General features: G+C 43.6%; 1 long non-coding RNA gene across 2 annotated transcripts in view; it reads right to left on the reverse strand.

Moving 5' to 3' along the window:
* Positions 1-7,242: 7,242 nt before the first annotated feature.
* LOC109507727 (uncharacterized) overlaps positions 7,243-15,365 on the reverse strand; it is a 15,267-nt gene continuing 7,144 nt past the window's right edge. For both annotated transcript variants that reach the window (XR_002166518.1, XR_002166517.1), the window contains exon 5: positions 7,243-7,346. This is a non-coding gene — a long non-coding RNA (uncharacterized LOC109507727). The remainder of the gene's footprint in view (positions 7,347-15,365) is intronic.

The raw sequence follows: 15,365 nt of genomic DNA on the forward strand, positions 1-15,365 counted from the left end.
CAGCACACCACTCACATAATATCCCCTAATGCTCTACTTCGGGCTCATGATCAGTATGTGTGTACGCTGCATTTCACAGTGGTAATGGCTGGAATAAGTTACGACCTTAACCCTTTCATTCACCAATAATGGTAACCTGTAACCTGATAGCATGATAAACTGTCCACTGTAGTAACTGCTGTCCCTGAAAGGGTTAAAATAGCAAACAAGCAGAAAAATTTTGTATTTGGCATTAGGTCACATGACACCCATTTTCACAATCTGTACATGGATTAACCCTTGTGAGAAATTTCGGTTGGCGTTTGAAAAGGGAACCAAAGGTCACTAATTCAGCAAACGCGGCCCTCATAAAGCAAAGCGATGGGCCAAATGAGTGTGCAGCATCATCAAAAACCCACGCAGGCACGAGAACATGCAAACTCCATACAGGAAGGCCGGAGCCGGAACCGAAACATTCACCTCTGCACTGTGAGGCCGACGTGCTAACCAGTCGACTACCAGGCCGCCCCACATATAAACGACAAAATATTATTATTATTATTAATAGTAGTAGTGTTATTATTATTGATTATAAGAAAGATATTTAGATACAGCCTTTACATTGGGTCTCTTGTGCACCTGTTGTGCGCGTGTGTCAGTGTCTGACACGAGCTCAAGTGTGAAGATGCCATCTCATAAAGAGGCTTATAAATGTACAACTATGCTGTGTCACATAAAAGCTCCCCCCCTGATTTATTCCTATTGATCAACTGCTGACGACTGTGTCAGCCGTGCGACGGAAATCAAGCCGGGGTCGCGGCAGCGCCTGCTGCACACGAGTCATCTGCTCAACGGTACGGATTAAAATGGAAATTATGCATGATTTATCACGCTTCGCTTGAACGTAACTCGGTGAGGAGCGCGGCGTGTACTGCGCGGAGCGGCGCGGACAGGTGGACGTTGTGAAACGCATGAATATTGCAGGAGGAGGCCAAACAAGCACTCCATCGGCAACTTTGGAGAGCTTTGAACAAACAAGCAGGCGCGAGCTGACACCCACGTTTGCACAGTGTTTATGTGACATCACAGCTGACCAGTGCTAGGCAATGACCCTCAACCTGTCTCTGTATGGTGCCCCAGAGGTGTCACAAAACGCAGGCAAGGAGTTTGGCATGGGGATGACAGAGTGCCAAGCGCTCTCCCGCCAGGACCTCATTTTCCCTCGTGAAAATGGATAGCACGTCCATTGCGTAGCTTAGTTTAAAATGCAAAATGTGGACATTATCTGGCATGGAGATTCAGCGGCATCCATCACGCTATGCTAATGCAGCCCAGTGGTTAAGATATTCTAATGTAAGCCACCCTGGAGATGTAGAGGAATTAACACAAACAGAGCAGGGCGGCGAGAACACAGAGGGGTCAGGAGAGATAGGACGGGGGAGGAGGGGGGTACTCCTGAGACAGGCGCGAGCACGCACACGCCCGTGCACACTTATTCGTACACGGAACAAATTAAACAATTCGCAGTAGGAGTCTTCAATTTGTTGAAATGTGTGATGTAGTTGCAATGCTAAAAGAGCGTTTGCCAGTTCTTGGGCCTCATCTCCCTTCAGAATGCGCCGCCTTTCAAGTGCTTCTGTCTTTTGCATGCCAGGGCAGCAATGCTGACGACGAGACTTGCTGACTAAAAGCAAAATAATGTATAATCTATCGCTGACTGTCAGAAAACAATAATTGGCTCTGTAAAATAACATGACCCATTAAAATGTACAATCGCTGGCACCCAAATCCAACAGCTAAATCTCTGACTAAATGGAGTTTATCTTTGCAAAATTTCAACAGAGAAGCACCTAAAGTGACTTTTAGGCGCAGAGCATTTTTAAAAAGCTTGACCAATTCTTAAAATGTTCGAGATACCACACAACAAGAAAAAAAAAGTTATACACCAGACAACCCTCCAGCACACCACTCACATAATATCCCCTAATGCTCTACTTCGGGCTCATGATCAGTATGTGTGTACGCTGCATTTCACAGTGGTAATGGCTGGAATAAGTTACGACCTTAACCCTTTCATTCACCAATAATGGTAACCTGTAACCTGATAGCATGATAAACTGTCCACTGTAGTAACTGCTGTCCCTGAAAGGGTTAAAATAGCAAACAAGCAGAAAAATTTAGTATTTGGCATTAGGTCACATGACACCCATTTTCACAATCTGTACATGGATTAACCCTTGTGAGAAATTTCGGTTGGCGTTTGAAAAGGGAACCAAAGGTCACTAATTCAGCAAACGCGGCCCTCATAAAGCAAAGCGATGGGCCAAATGAGTGTGCAGCATCATCAGGCTCCAAAAAAGGCTCCGATTTTATCACCAGGGCATAATTGTATCTTCCAGTGCAAGCTGACGAATCAGCATTTTGAGAGAGTGTTGCAGGTGTTACTTGACAAAAGAACACGATTCCCGGAATCCAATGACTCAAGAGGATGACCATCAAATGACACATTTTAGCGGGCACGGAACCATATTAAGTTTCTTCAGAGGGTGGCTGTGTGATTCCTCTCACCCGATGAGCCAACGCAAAATATGACAAAAAACACAAAAAAATACAATCATATTCAGTGGTACCTCTACTTAGGAAATTAATTAGTTCTGGGAGAAATTTATTAACTAGAAAATTTTGGAAGTAGAGACGCGTTTTCCATGTAAATGCCCTAATCCGTTCCAAGGCCCCCCAAAATTCAGATATAAATGTTTCCCAAAGCATAAAAATGCATCAAAATATGCACAAAATACATGTTACAATTAGATGATAAAATTATAACACATATCTATTTTTTATCTACACACACAGACACATTCCAGTAGAGGGCCCTCTTAGCCAATGGGATGCGAGGAAGATGCTCGGTTTTAGGCAATGGCAAAGCAGCTACAAGTATGTTGCATTCGTATACTGCGAGTAGGAGCCCATACTGTATTTTTACCTTTCGCATCTTGAAATTTATTTTGTAACAAGAGGCCATATTTTCCTGTTGAGGCATTTCGTAACTTGAAATTTTTGTATGAAGAGACGTTCCTAAGTTGAGGTACCACTGTATTATCCTGCTGGAATATTGTATTCAAAGCTGATTGGCTTTGGTAAGGTCATGCATTCTTGTAAACCAAGATGAGAAGTATATTTACATTCACCTCCTACTTTAAAAGTGATTCTAGACACACACTCGATACATGACGACAACGAACTAATTGCAAGCACTTGGCTCAAGTGTGCTGGAAGAGCAGTGAATCCTCCACAGTGCCCGCCTGTGCGTGTGGCGTCTAGGCAGCCTCTCTCCAGTTTAACAGCGTGTGCCAGGGCCTTGCTCTGCCTGCCGGAGCTGTACGTGCAGGCATTATTATCATTATATTAATGTGACATTAATTGCTTTTACTTTTTCACTCCATTAAGTGTGCTCTATCTCTTTGGGACCCCGGCCAGATGGTTTATCACTTCTTGTCCTGTTGGTAGCGCCATTAATGGGCTAAGACACTGAGCTATAAAATAATTGCGCCGCAGTGTTGGAAATGTTCGGCGTGCTAATTGAAAAGTAATTGCGGAGGTATAGTGCAACTGTCATGCCATAAAAGCCTGTCATAGGGGAGGGAGGAGGGCTCTCTAGTAAAAGGCTATTGTTTGCTTTCATACTATAAAGTGGTCAAAGACATGGAGCAACAATCTTTATGTTAACGGGGGAAATGATGCAATGAAAAGTCCACTCTTATCCTCGACCGCCACGTGTGTCAATATATCACGTTTTATACTCCGGTCATTCACACGTATACATCTACATATAGTAAAATTAACATTGTGAACAGGAGTCAATTAGGTAACAATGACAATGAGGAAATGTGAAGTGACTTTGAGGGGGTGATGCCTTTCCATTCATTTAACAGAAAAAAAGTGCTACGATCCGTCCAACTGAATTCCGGACCCCAAAGCAGGCTCAATATAAGAGTCAAGTACATAAAGGTTTACGAACGGAAAGAGCACGTGAAAAAACATAGTAGCGCAAATAAAAGAAGTCGACGTGAAACAAACACTAAAACTACAGAAATGACACGTAAGGAGTTGGACAGAGACACACACAAAGGACGACGATAACTAAACATGTTACCATATTATAGATTACGATCTTGTTATCAGATTATTATTATCATTATTTTGAAAACCTGATTTGTGTTCAAAATCAACGAAAAAATGAATCTGGAAAAGTTTACTTTTAGTCAAAAAATGTTTACCAGTGGGGTTTTTTTTTGTGTGTGTTTTTGGGGGGGGGGATTGTGAAGAAAATGATTGGCTGCTGCATGCAGACACAACACACGCAGAGGCACACAATCAATGCCTTTGGAGACTAAACAATATTCTCCCTACTCACCCGGTTGCGCACTTGCGTGCGTAGCAGCATCTTGAATGGAAGATGGCTGATTTGCTCTTTGTTGAGACCCACAGCAACTAAATTAGGATTGCTGTACTTTTCACAACCACCTGAGAAAATGTACTTCCAATGACCAAATGGAATAAATCATCCACATCACAATGCAAGCATTGGAAAAAAAAAAATCCTGAAAGAGCGCAATTCATTTCCTTGGCGAGAAAAAACAAACTCCTCAAACTTAGACTTCAGTTATTGTGTCAAATTCTGAGAGCTGCTGCCAAAATACTAAAAAATAGGCTCCAGCACACCCTGCCACCCTTGTGAGGATAATGCAGTTCAAAAAAAGGGATGGATGGATGGATGTACTCAATTTTATCATGCCAAGTGGTTGCATGAACTAAAATAATTTGGATCCAGAGATATTTTTATGTGAATGTACAGTCAACTTAAAAAATGTATCTAGATTCAGATGATTTTAGTTCATGCAACCATTCGACATGATACAATTGAATAAATTCAACACACCATTTTTTTCCCGTGTATTCAAGGAATCACTGTCAATCGACCACAAAACGGATGCATGATTGAAGTTTCATCTTGTGCAACTGCGAGCTAACCGTGGCTCCGAGGCCGCCAAGTGTCACTCATTTAGGCAATGGCAAAGCAGCTACCAGTATGTTGCATTCGTATACTGCGAGTAGGAGCCCATACTGTATTTTTACCTTTCGCATCTTGAAATTTATTTTGTAACAAGAGGCCATATTTTCCTGTTGAGGCATTTCGTAACTTGAAATTTTTGTATGAAGAGACGTTCCTAAGTTGAGGTACCACTGTATTATCCTGCTGGAATATTGTATTCAAAGCTGATTGGCTTTGGTAAGGTCATGCATTCTTGTAAACCAAGATGAGAAGTATATTTACATTCACCTCCTACTTTAAAAGTGATTCTAGACACACACTCGATACATGACGACAACGAACTAATTGCAAGCTCAAGTGTGCTGGAAGAGCAGTGAATCCTCCACAGTGCCCGCCTGTGCGTGTGGCGTCTAGGCAGCCTCTCTCCAGTTTAACAGCGTGTGCCAGGGCCTTGCTCTGCCTGCCGGAGCTGTACGTGCAGGCATTATTATCATTATATTAATGTGACATTAATTGCTTTTACTTTTTCACTCCATTAAGTGTGCTCTATCTCTTTGGGACCCCGGCCAGATGGTTTATCACTTCCCGTCCTGTTGGTAGCGCCATTAATGGGCTAAGACACTGAGCTATAAAATAATTGCGCCGCAGTGTTGGAAATGTTCGGCGTGCTAATTGAAAAGTAATTGCGGAGGTATAGTGCAACTGTCATGCCATAAAAGCCTGTCATAGGGGAGGGAGGAGGGCTCTCTAGTAAAAGGCTATTGTTTGCTTTCATACTATAAAGTGGTCAAAGACATGGAGCAACAATCTTTATGTTAACGGGGGAAATGATGCAATGAAAAGTCCACTCTTATCCTCGACCGCCACGTGTGTCAATATATCACGTTTTATACTCCGGTCATTCACACGTATACATCTACATATAGTAAAATTAACATTGTGAACAGGAGTCAATTAGGTAACAATGACAATGAGGAAATGTGAAGTGACTTTGAGGGGGTGATGCCTTTCCATTCATTTAACAGAAAAAAAGTGCTACGATCCGTCCAACTGAATTCCGGACCCCAAAGCAGGCTCAATATAAGAGTCAAGTACATAAAGGTTTACGAACGGAAAGAGCACGTGAAAAAACATAGTAGCGCAAATAAAAGAAGTCGACGTGAAACAAACACTAAAACTACAGAAATGACACGTAAGGAGTTGGACAGAGACACACACAAAGGACGACGATAACTAAACATGTTACCATATTATAGATTACGATCTTGTTATCAGATTATTATTATCATTATTTTGAAAACCTGATTTGTGTTCAAAATCAACGAAAAAATGAATCTGGAAAAGTTTACTTTTAGTCAAAAAATGTTTACCAGTGGGGTTTTTTTTTGTGTGTGTTTTTGGGGGGGGGGATTGTGAAGAAAATGATTGGCTGCTGCATGCAGACACAACACACGCAGAGGCACACAATCAATGCCTTTGGAGACTAAACAATATTCTCCCTACTCACCCGGTTGCGCACTTGCGTGCGTAGCAGCATCTTGAATGGAAGATGGCTGATTTGCTCTTTGTTGAGACCCACAGCAACTAAATTAGGATTGCTGTACTTTTCACAACCACCTGAGAAAATGTACTTCCAATGACCAAATGGAATAAATCATCCACATCACAATGCAAGCATTGGAAAAAAAAAAATCCTGAAAGAGCGCAATTCATTTCCTTGGCGAGAAAAAACAAACTCCTCAAACTTAGACTTCAGTTATTGTGTCAAATTCTGAGAGCTGCTGCCAAAATACTAAAAAATAGGCTCCAGCACACCCTGCCACCCTTGTGAGGATAATGCAGTTCAAAAAAAGGGATGGATGGATGGATGTACTCAATTTTATCATAGAAATGACACATAAGGAGTTGGACAGAGACACACACAAAGGACGACGATTATTAAACATGTTACTATATTATAGATTACGTTCTTGTTATCATATTATTATTATCATTATTTTGAAAACCTGATTTGTGTTCAAAATCAACAGAAAAAATGAATCTGGAAAAGTTTAGTTTTAGTCAAAAAATGTTTACCAGTGTTTTTTTTTGGGCGGGAATGTGGTTCTGAAGAAAATGATTGGCTGCTGCATGCAGACACAACACACGCAGAGGCACACAATCAATGCCTTTGGAGACTAAACAATATTCTCCCTACTCACCCGTGTGCGCACTTGCGTGCGTAGCAGCATCTTGAATGGAAGATGGCTGATTTGCTCTTTGTTGAGACCCACAGCAACTAAATTAGGATTGCTGTACTTTTCACAACCACCTGAGAAAATGTACTTCCAATGACCAAATGGAATAAATCATCCACATCACAATGCAAGCATTGGAAAAAAAAAAATCCTGAAAGAGCGCAATTCATTTCCTTGGCGAGAAAAAACAAACTCCTCAAACTTAGACTTCAGTTATTGTGTCAAATTCTGAGAGCTGCTGCCAAAATACTAAAAAATAGGCTCCAGCACACCCTGCCACCCTTGTGAGGATAATGCAGTTCAAAAAAAGGGATGGATGGATGGATGTACTCAATTTTATCATGCCAAGTGGTTGCATGAACTAAAATAATTTGGATCCAGAGATATTTTTATGTGAATGTACAGTCAACTTAAAAAATGTATCTAGATTCAGATGATTTTAGTTCATGCAACCATTCGACATGATACAATTGAATAAATTCAACACACCATTTTTTTCCCGTGTATTCAAGGAATCACTGTCAATCGACCACAAAACGGATGCATGATTGAAGTTTCATCTTGTGCAACTGCGAGCTAACCGTGGCTCCGAGGCCGCCAAGTGTCACTCACGAGTTTGTGTCCGTCCCATTATTGATGAACGCCCGTTGTTTAAGGTGATGTCGGGTCAACGAGAGGGCCGCCCCGCTCTCATTTAAGCCGTCATTATGAAAACAAATCAGCCTTTTGCTGCTTATCAGCCTCTCATCGACTCCCCTTGGAGCCGCTGTCGAGCGGCCAATCCAACATATTGACGCCTATTGACTGGGACTTGAGGAAGAGGAAGATGTTGAACTTGTCCAACACAGATCAGGGTCAGGGCAATGAAGGGGGCCTTGGGGGTTTGTTTGCGTGTCTGTATGAGATCCAATAGTGCTGCGTGTGCTCCAAATGAATGGAATGAAATGAAGCCTGGAACTGGCGTGACAAAGTCCACCAAGTACGATTTTACATCCTTATTGTGTGTTTTTTTTTGTTTTTTTTGTTTGTTTGTTTCGACACCGCACAGAGAAGAACAATTTCATTACAGGAAGAAATATCATCCCTGGGCTGCGTGTGCTCCAAATGAATGGAATGAAATGAAGCCTGGAACTGGCGTGACAAAGTCCACCAAGTATGATTTTACATCCTTATCGTGTGGTTTTTGTTTTTGTTTGTTTGTTTGTTTGTTTCAACACCACACAGAGAGGAACAATTTCATTACAGGAAGAAATATCATCCCTGGAGGTTAAAGATCCAGTGGGAAGCACATTTCACCTCAACACCCAATTTCCCCTCCCTTCCTTGCTGCCTCCTTCCTCTCAAGGTCAATACCTTCAAATAGTGGTCCAAAGGAGGAGGAGTAGTACCCCAAGCGTGGTCGCGACCTCCACCAATGCCCGCTCAAAGGCTTTTGGGGGCAGCGACGGTATGTCAAACTAATGTGAAAAGTGTACCCATTGCCTCTTTATTTCTCCATTTGGAGCCCTCATTAAGGCCATTCATGGACACTTTAGAAGGCTCCTGCACATCAGGCGTCAATCCGCCCCCCACCCTTCCTTCGGCGCGCCTTTCCCAATCAAATAACTCTCATTAAAAGCCCATTGGAGGAAGAGGGGGTCACCGCGGTGGTTGTATCCATATAGTACGATCATACTAATGTAATATTGATTGCCCTCAGTCACCATGGCACCAGGACAATAGTCCAGTCCAACATGCCTCTGGTCAGTCCCCCCCCCAGCCGCTTGGCTGGCTATGTGACCCACGCAGCAGATTAAAAAGCACGGCTCCCTTTGCTCGCCTTTGTGACGCGGGACGCTCCAGACGGCAGCGGCAGACAAAGTCGGAGGACAACATTTAAATGCATTCATAAACATTGTCCTCAAAGAGGCAGCCCCGCGCCGTCGTAAATCTCCAACTCATCCTCTTCGCCTCTCGCCACCGGCCTGTCAAGCTTCAGAGGAAGTATAAACAAGAAGTCTGTGAAAATACGGCGAGGTGAAGCGTGCACAAATGCGCAGCTCGCAGAAAGTCGTCCCCCGTGACTGCATGTGCAGCACTAGACAGCCTGGGGCGGAGGGGTTGCACTGAGCCAAAGGATTTGTTTGTTCTCACACAGAAAACACTTGACCGCTTACATGCAATGAGAAAATATGTGTCCAAAGCCCACTTTTCTTCTTGAGCTGACGTCAGATTGAATTCCAAATCTCTGAGAGCGTTTCTTTGGTTATTTTGCCAGGACAGCTGTCCGCATCCATCCGGCAGACCACGCAGAAAGAAGCCGTGCGAAAGTACAGAGGAGGAAAGATGGGATACCATTTTCAAAATGTCTCAGTTGCTTGATCACCCACGTCTATTTTTGATTCAAGTGAGTGATTTGCATAGAAAAGTTCATAAGCACGGGACATAAGGATACGGCCATAAAAGTGAGCAGTAAAAAATTTAACTATGACAGAATATTAAAAGTGGCAGTAAATTGTGGCAAAGGCAGCCACTTCGTCGGTTGGGAGCGCTAATCTCAGGCTCACTGTACACAGAGAATAAAACATCACCTGCAGCGCCCTGACAGATATGCTCGGCTCTCACGCTCTCATCCCGGCCGCATTGTTAAGATTTAAGATAATGACACAATGACTTTCACATTGATGCCGACATTGAATCTTTTTTAAGAGGCCTCCCGCCGCACGGCCGCGTCGGCCTGTCAGCCACTGGCAGTGAAAGAGTTGAATGTCGTTTCCCGACATCGGGAAGAAATTGTTCGTAACGTCGGGGCCTCACACTTGTCTCAACTCATTTATTTCAGCCAAGGTCTACGGATATAAATAAAAGGAAATGTTACTGGCGCATTTCAACTCAGCGCCAGCCTTGAGAGCTGTAATGTAACCACATATCATCAAAAGTGCTGAATCTCCTTTTGTCACCACACATGACGTGCAATTCCTCCAAACATATTCACGCCGGTTGCTATTCAGACAAATAAATAACCGCATGGCGCTCAGGACAGACCCTTTACTTCAGCCTCTTAGCTAATGCTCAGTGTCCATCACGCTGGCTACATCGGTAACGTGAGTGCAAGCCAGTGCCCAAAAGGCAGACCGTTTTCGGAATATAAAATAAGTCTCAAAAGGTCCAACAAAACGCGGAGTTCAAACCATTTCTCAAGAGACCGAGCGTCCAAGTGTGTTTTTGTCTGCAATGGAAATAAGCTCATTTCTATCGTGGGCTACATTGTAGTTAGGATTTCTCTTGGAGCGCTTTTGACTGAAAGCACATCGCCTCGTATTGTCACATGCACACAACAAATTGACGAATAGGGAAAAGGTTCGTAACAAAATATGAATACCCTCATTAAAAATGAATACAATTCGTATTTTTGGTACGGGTTTAGCAAGAAACCCGGACAAGAATCACATGAGTTGGATCGGTGTGTTTAAAAAGTGCCTTTGGTGTCCTTATCAGACTCTCAGTCAGTCTTAATCATCATGGGAATGTAGTCCAAAAATGAAACTCGGAGGTCGCATTAGAAGTGCTGAAATGTTTGCTCACATACCAGGACCAAAGAAACCCTCTGATGTTTTCGGCGACATTACGATCGGTATTCTGTCTTTCCGCAAAGGAGAGAGAATACTTTCATGCCTGTTTTGTAATTCACGTCAAATTCTGTACGTATACGTCCTTTATGTCATCGTGAAATATCAGCTGATCTAAAAAAAAAGAAATAGAATCGAAAAATATCATGATCAAACATGACAAAGTCAGTTTGCCAATTGATTCAAGTGCCGGTCCACCAAGTACCCATTAAATGCGAACACCAGCATAAATGTCCACCCTGTCAACAACCTCACATATTGCATTTCCAACAGCGCAACATCTGTTGAATAAAATGAATATGATGTTCAGGCGAAAGCATTTTGGAACTTGAAATGGGGAAGTCTCATCGGCATGATTTCATTGCTTTAGTAAGTCACATGAACTGAAATGGTGCCCAGGCCTTGACGTTGACACCTGTGGCAAATGGAAAAATGTGTGATGATAACCATAGAACCGGAAATGGAAGTTAAGGGCAGCGTTTTGGAACTGAAGGCTAACGCTCCGCTGTGGACCAAAAAAACAAAACAAAAGAAAGAGCTACTAGTCTGCTTTTCAGCCTGCTTCCGTGGTGCCCTTGAGCAAGATGCTGACGCCACTGCCTCCAAGAGGGGCAGACCCCTTCACTCTGACTCAGGTGTGATCTGGTTTTATGTGGAGTTGCAGTTTAACAGGCGGTCCGTAGGTGGAGCTCTTCTCATTATAATATACATTACAGTACATTACTTTACAAGGCGTCTTTTCTCCGCATCTGCCTTGAGGGTTATCTATCTTTTCCTCTGTGCTTTCCGCAGAGAGCAAAAACGCAGTTAGAGAAACAAACATTGCGCCTTGAAGGTCTCACACCCTTGAACTTCTTCAATCTTAATGTCCATTTGTGTTTTCTGCTTGTACTTAACAGATCAGACGCTCTGAGAGAGAACCGCAAACGGGCAAGTCCCCGGAGCAGGATGACTTAATTGAGCTATCCTGGGAAATCTAATTACAATAATGCACGGAGGATTGTGAGTTATTCCCTCTGCTTCTGCTCCAACACCTCCACAACACACACACACACACACACACACACACACACACACACACACACACACACACACACACACACACACACACACCCGCGACAGAGGGGCTTGCAAGAGAATGGGCAGAGGGTGAGTGGCATGGCGGTGGAAAGAGGCAAAATGTACAACAACTGTAAAACATTTCATGGGAGATGTTTTAATCACAATTCATGGGCCAGTAAAAAAAAAAAAAAAGAAACAGCCGCACAATTGGTGAGCAGCTTCGTCAGGTCAAAACAATGACAAGGGAATAAAGCGGTGGCAGCTGAGCATTTGGTTCTTGGGCCTTGAGTCGAGCTTGGTGACGTAACAACACGAATCCGTTGCAGTTATTGAAAACCTTCATTGCGGTCCAAAAACACAATCGAACATCATCATTCGGAGCAGTTCGGAATCAGTATTTATCCAATGCCACGACAAAAACATTTCAAGTAAATATACCCATCAGAAATTATGATTAATTAATGTTTGTGTAATTTGTTCCTCAAACTTGGGTTGCACTCACCGACCAATGAGAAGATGGAGAAATGCTGACACCTTTGAGGATTAGCGCTCTGGCCCTGTGTGGAACAATCTGAAGTCTGATTGGTTCAAGACACGGCCCCATTGCAAATACAGTAAAGTTCAAGTGATATCAGACAGCACTCCTGATTCTGAAGGTCCCCAGCAGATTTGATTTACGTGGCAACACATAAAGGCTGAAATGTGATCCAAAAAAATGTAAAAGCAGTGCAGCCAAGAGAAATGCTATGAAATTAAGGAAATACATACTTAGGAACGAAAAATATATATGTAGGTCAGTTCCTCTGCTGGTGTTTAGGTCCTTATTGGAATGAAGTCGCTTTTTCCTGTGATGGTCGATGCTTCTCGAAAGGAGCGTTACACGCGGGCGGACGTGTGAAAAGAGAGGAGCAATATTAATGAGAAAGCACACTCGATTTGCTATTGCAACGTGCAGCTGGGGAATGATCATTGCCACATGAGCGTGCGGCGTTATTGAGCAAATCAGGACAATTCAAAGTGACATTTGCAGTGTATATCGTTGTTGCCGGAGCCTAGTAAACAAACCGCGGAGCCACACGCACACACGCGGCGCACTTAGTGGAATTCCTAACAGAATGGATCCTCTGCAGTCAGAGGATCCATTCTGTTAGGAATCATTGACGCTGTTCATCTAGCTCAGCTCATGCTGAGGTAACGGCAAAAACTGTTTCTGATGCCTGTCCATATAACGGTAGAGACACTTTAACATGAACAATTCCAATAAATGTGGCGAGACGTGAATTGCATGGCTGCGACTGAGTGAATTTCCCGCTGCACCCTAACACCGCGGACAGAAACAATTGCGTATGCTTTCTCGTGTCGTCGATAGGAGTGCATGTGCGCATCTGCCTTGAGGGTTATCTATCTTTTCCTCTGTGCTTTCCGCAGAGAGCAAAAACGCAGTTAGAGAAACAAACATTGCGCCTTGAAGGTCTCACACCCTTGAACTTCTTCAATCTTAATGTCCATTTGTGTTTTCTGCTTGTACTTAACAGATCAGACGCTCTGAGAGAGAACCGCAAACGGGCAAGTCCCCGGAGCAGGATGACTTAATTGAGCTATCCTGGGAAATCTAATTACAATAATGCACGGAGGATTGTGAGTTATTCCCTCTGCTTCTGCTCCAACACCTCCACAACACACACACACACACACACACACACACACACACACACACACACACACACACACACACACACACCCACACACTACACACACACACACACACACACACACACACACACACACACACACACACACACACACACACACACTTGCAAGAGAATGGGCAGAGGGTGAGTGGCATGGCGGTGGAAAGAGGCAAAATGTACAACAACTGTAAAACATTTCATGGGAGATGTTTTAATCACAATTCATGGGCCAGTAAAAAAAAAAAAAAAGAAACAGCCGCACAATTGGTGAGCAGCTTCGTCAGGTCAAAACAATGACAAGGGAATAAAGCGGTGGCAGCTGAGCATTTGGTTCTTGGGCCTTGAGTCGAGCTTGGTGACGTAACAACACGAATCCGTTGCAGTTATTGAAAACCTTCATTGCGGTCCAAAAACACAATCGAACATCATCATTCGGAGCAGTTCGGAATCAGTATTTATCCAATGCCACGACAAAAACATTTCAAGTAAATATACCCATCAGAAATTATGATTAATTAATGTTTGTGTAATTTGTTCCTCAAACTTGGGTTGCACTCACCGACCAATGAGAAGATGGAGAAATGCTGACACCTTTGAGGATTAGCGCTCTGGCCCTGTGTGGAACAATCTGAAGTCTGATTGGTTCAAGACACGGCCCCATTGCAAATACAGTAAAGTTCAAGTGATATCAGACAGCACTCCTGATTCTGAAGGTCCCCAGCAGATTTGATTTACGTGGCAACACATAAAGGCTGAAATGTGATCCAAAAAAATGTAAAAGCAGTGCAGCCAAGAGAAATGCTATGAAATTAAGGAAATACATACTTAGGAACGAAAAATATATATGTAGGTCAGTTCCTCTGCTGGTGTTTAGGTCCTTATTGGAATGAAGTCGCTTTTTCCTGTGATGGTCGATGCTTCTCGAAAGGAGCGTTACACGCGGGCGGACGTGTGAAAAGAGAGGAGCAATATTAATGAGAAAGCACACTCGATTTGCTATTGCAACGTGCAGCTGGGGAATGATCATTGCCACATGAGCGTGCGGCGTTATTGAGCAAATCAGGACAATTCAAAGTGACATTTGCAGTGTATATCGTTGTTGCCGGAGCCTAGTAAACAAACCGCGGAGCCACACGCACACACGCGGCGCACTTAGTGGAATTCCTAACAGAATGGATCCTCTGCAGTCAGAGGATCCATTCTGTTAGGAATCATTGACGCTGTTCATCTAGCTCAGCTCATGCTGAGGTAACGGCAAAAACTGTTTCTGATGCCTGTCCATATAACGGTAGAGACACTTTAACATGAACAATTCCAATAAATGTGGCGAGACGTGAATTGCATGGCTGCGACTGAGTGAATTTCCCGCTGCACCCTAACACCGCGGACAGAAACAATTGCGTATGCTTTCTCGTGTCGTCGATAGGAGTGCATGTGTGTTTGTGATTGAGAGCAAGGTCAAAGGGACACCACGCAGGCTTGCCAATGGGGGAGCGCTGAACGACGAGAGTGGGGCGGGCGGCGGGGGGCTTGGCGTGGGGCTGCGCCTGTGCCCAAGGCCAAAGCCACACAGACGGACACCATATTGAAATTAGCAAATGGACTGCATAGTGTCGCTTGCTGCCCCATTTGTGCTCGCTTCCTCTGGATGATATACACATGCGCCCAGCCAAGGGATGCCGCACTTTCAAAAGGGCAGCGATGTGCAGGAGAGGCGGTGTGTGTGTGTGTG

This window comes from Hippocampus comes, unplaced genomic scaffold (assembly GCF_001891065.2).
Source record: "Hippocampus comes isolate QL1 unplaced genomic scaffold, H_comes_QL1_v1.1 scaffold32, whole genome shotgun sequence".
Taxonomy (NCBI): Eukaryota; Metazoa; Chordata; class Actinopteri; order Syngnathiformes; family Syngnathidae; genus Hippocampus; species Hippocampus comes.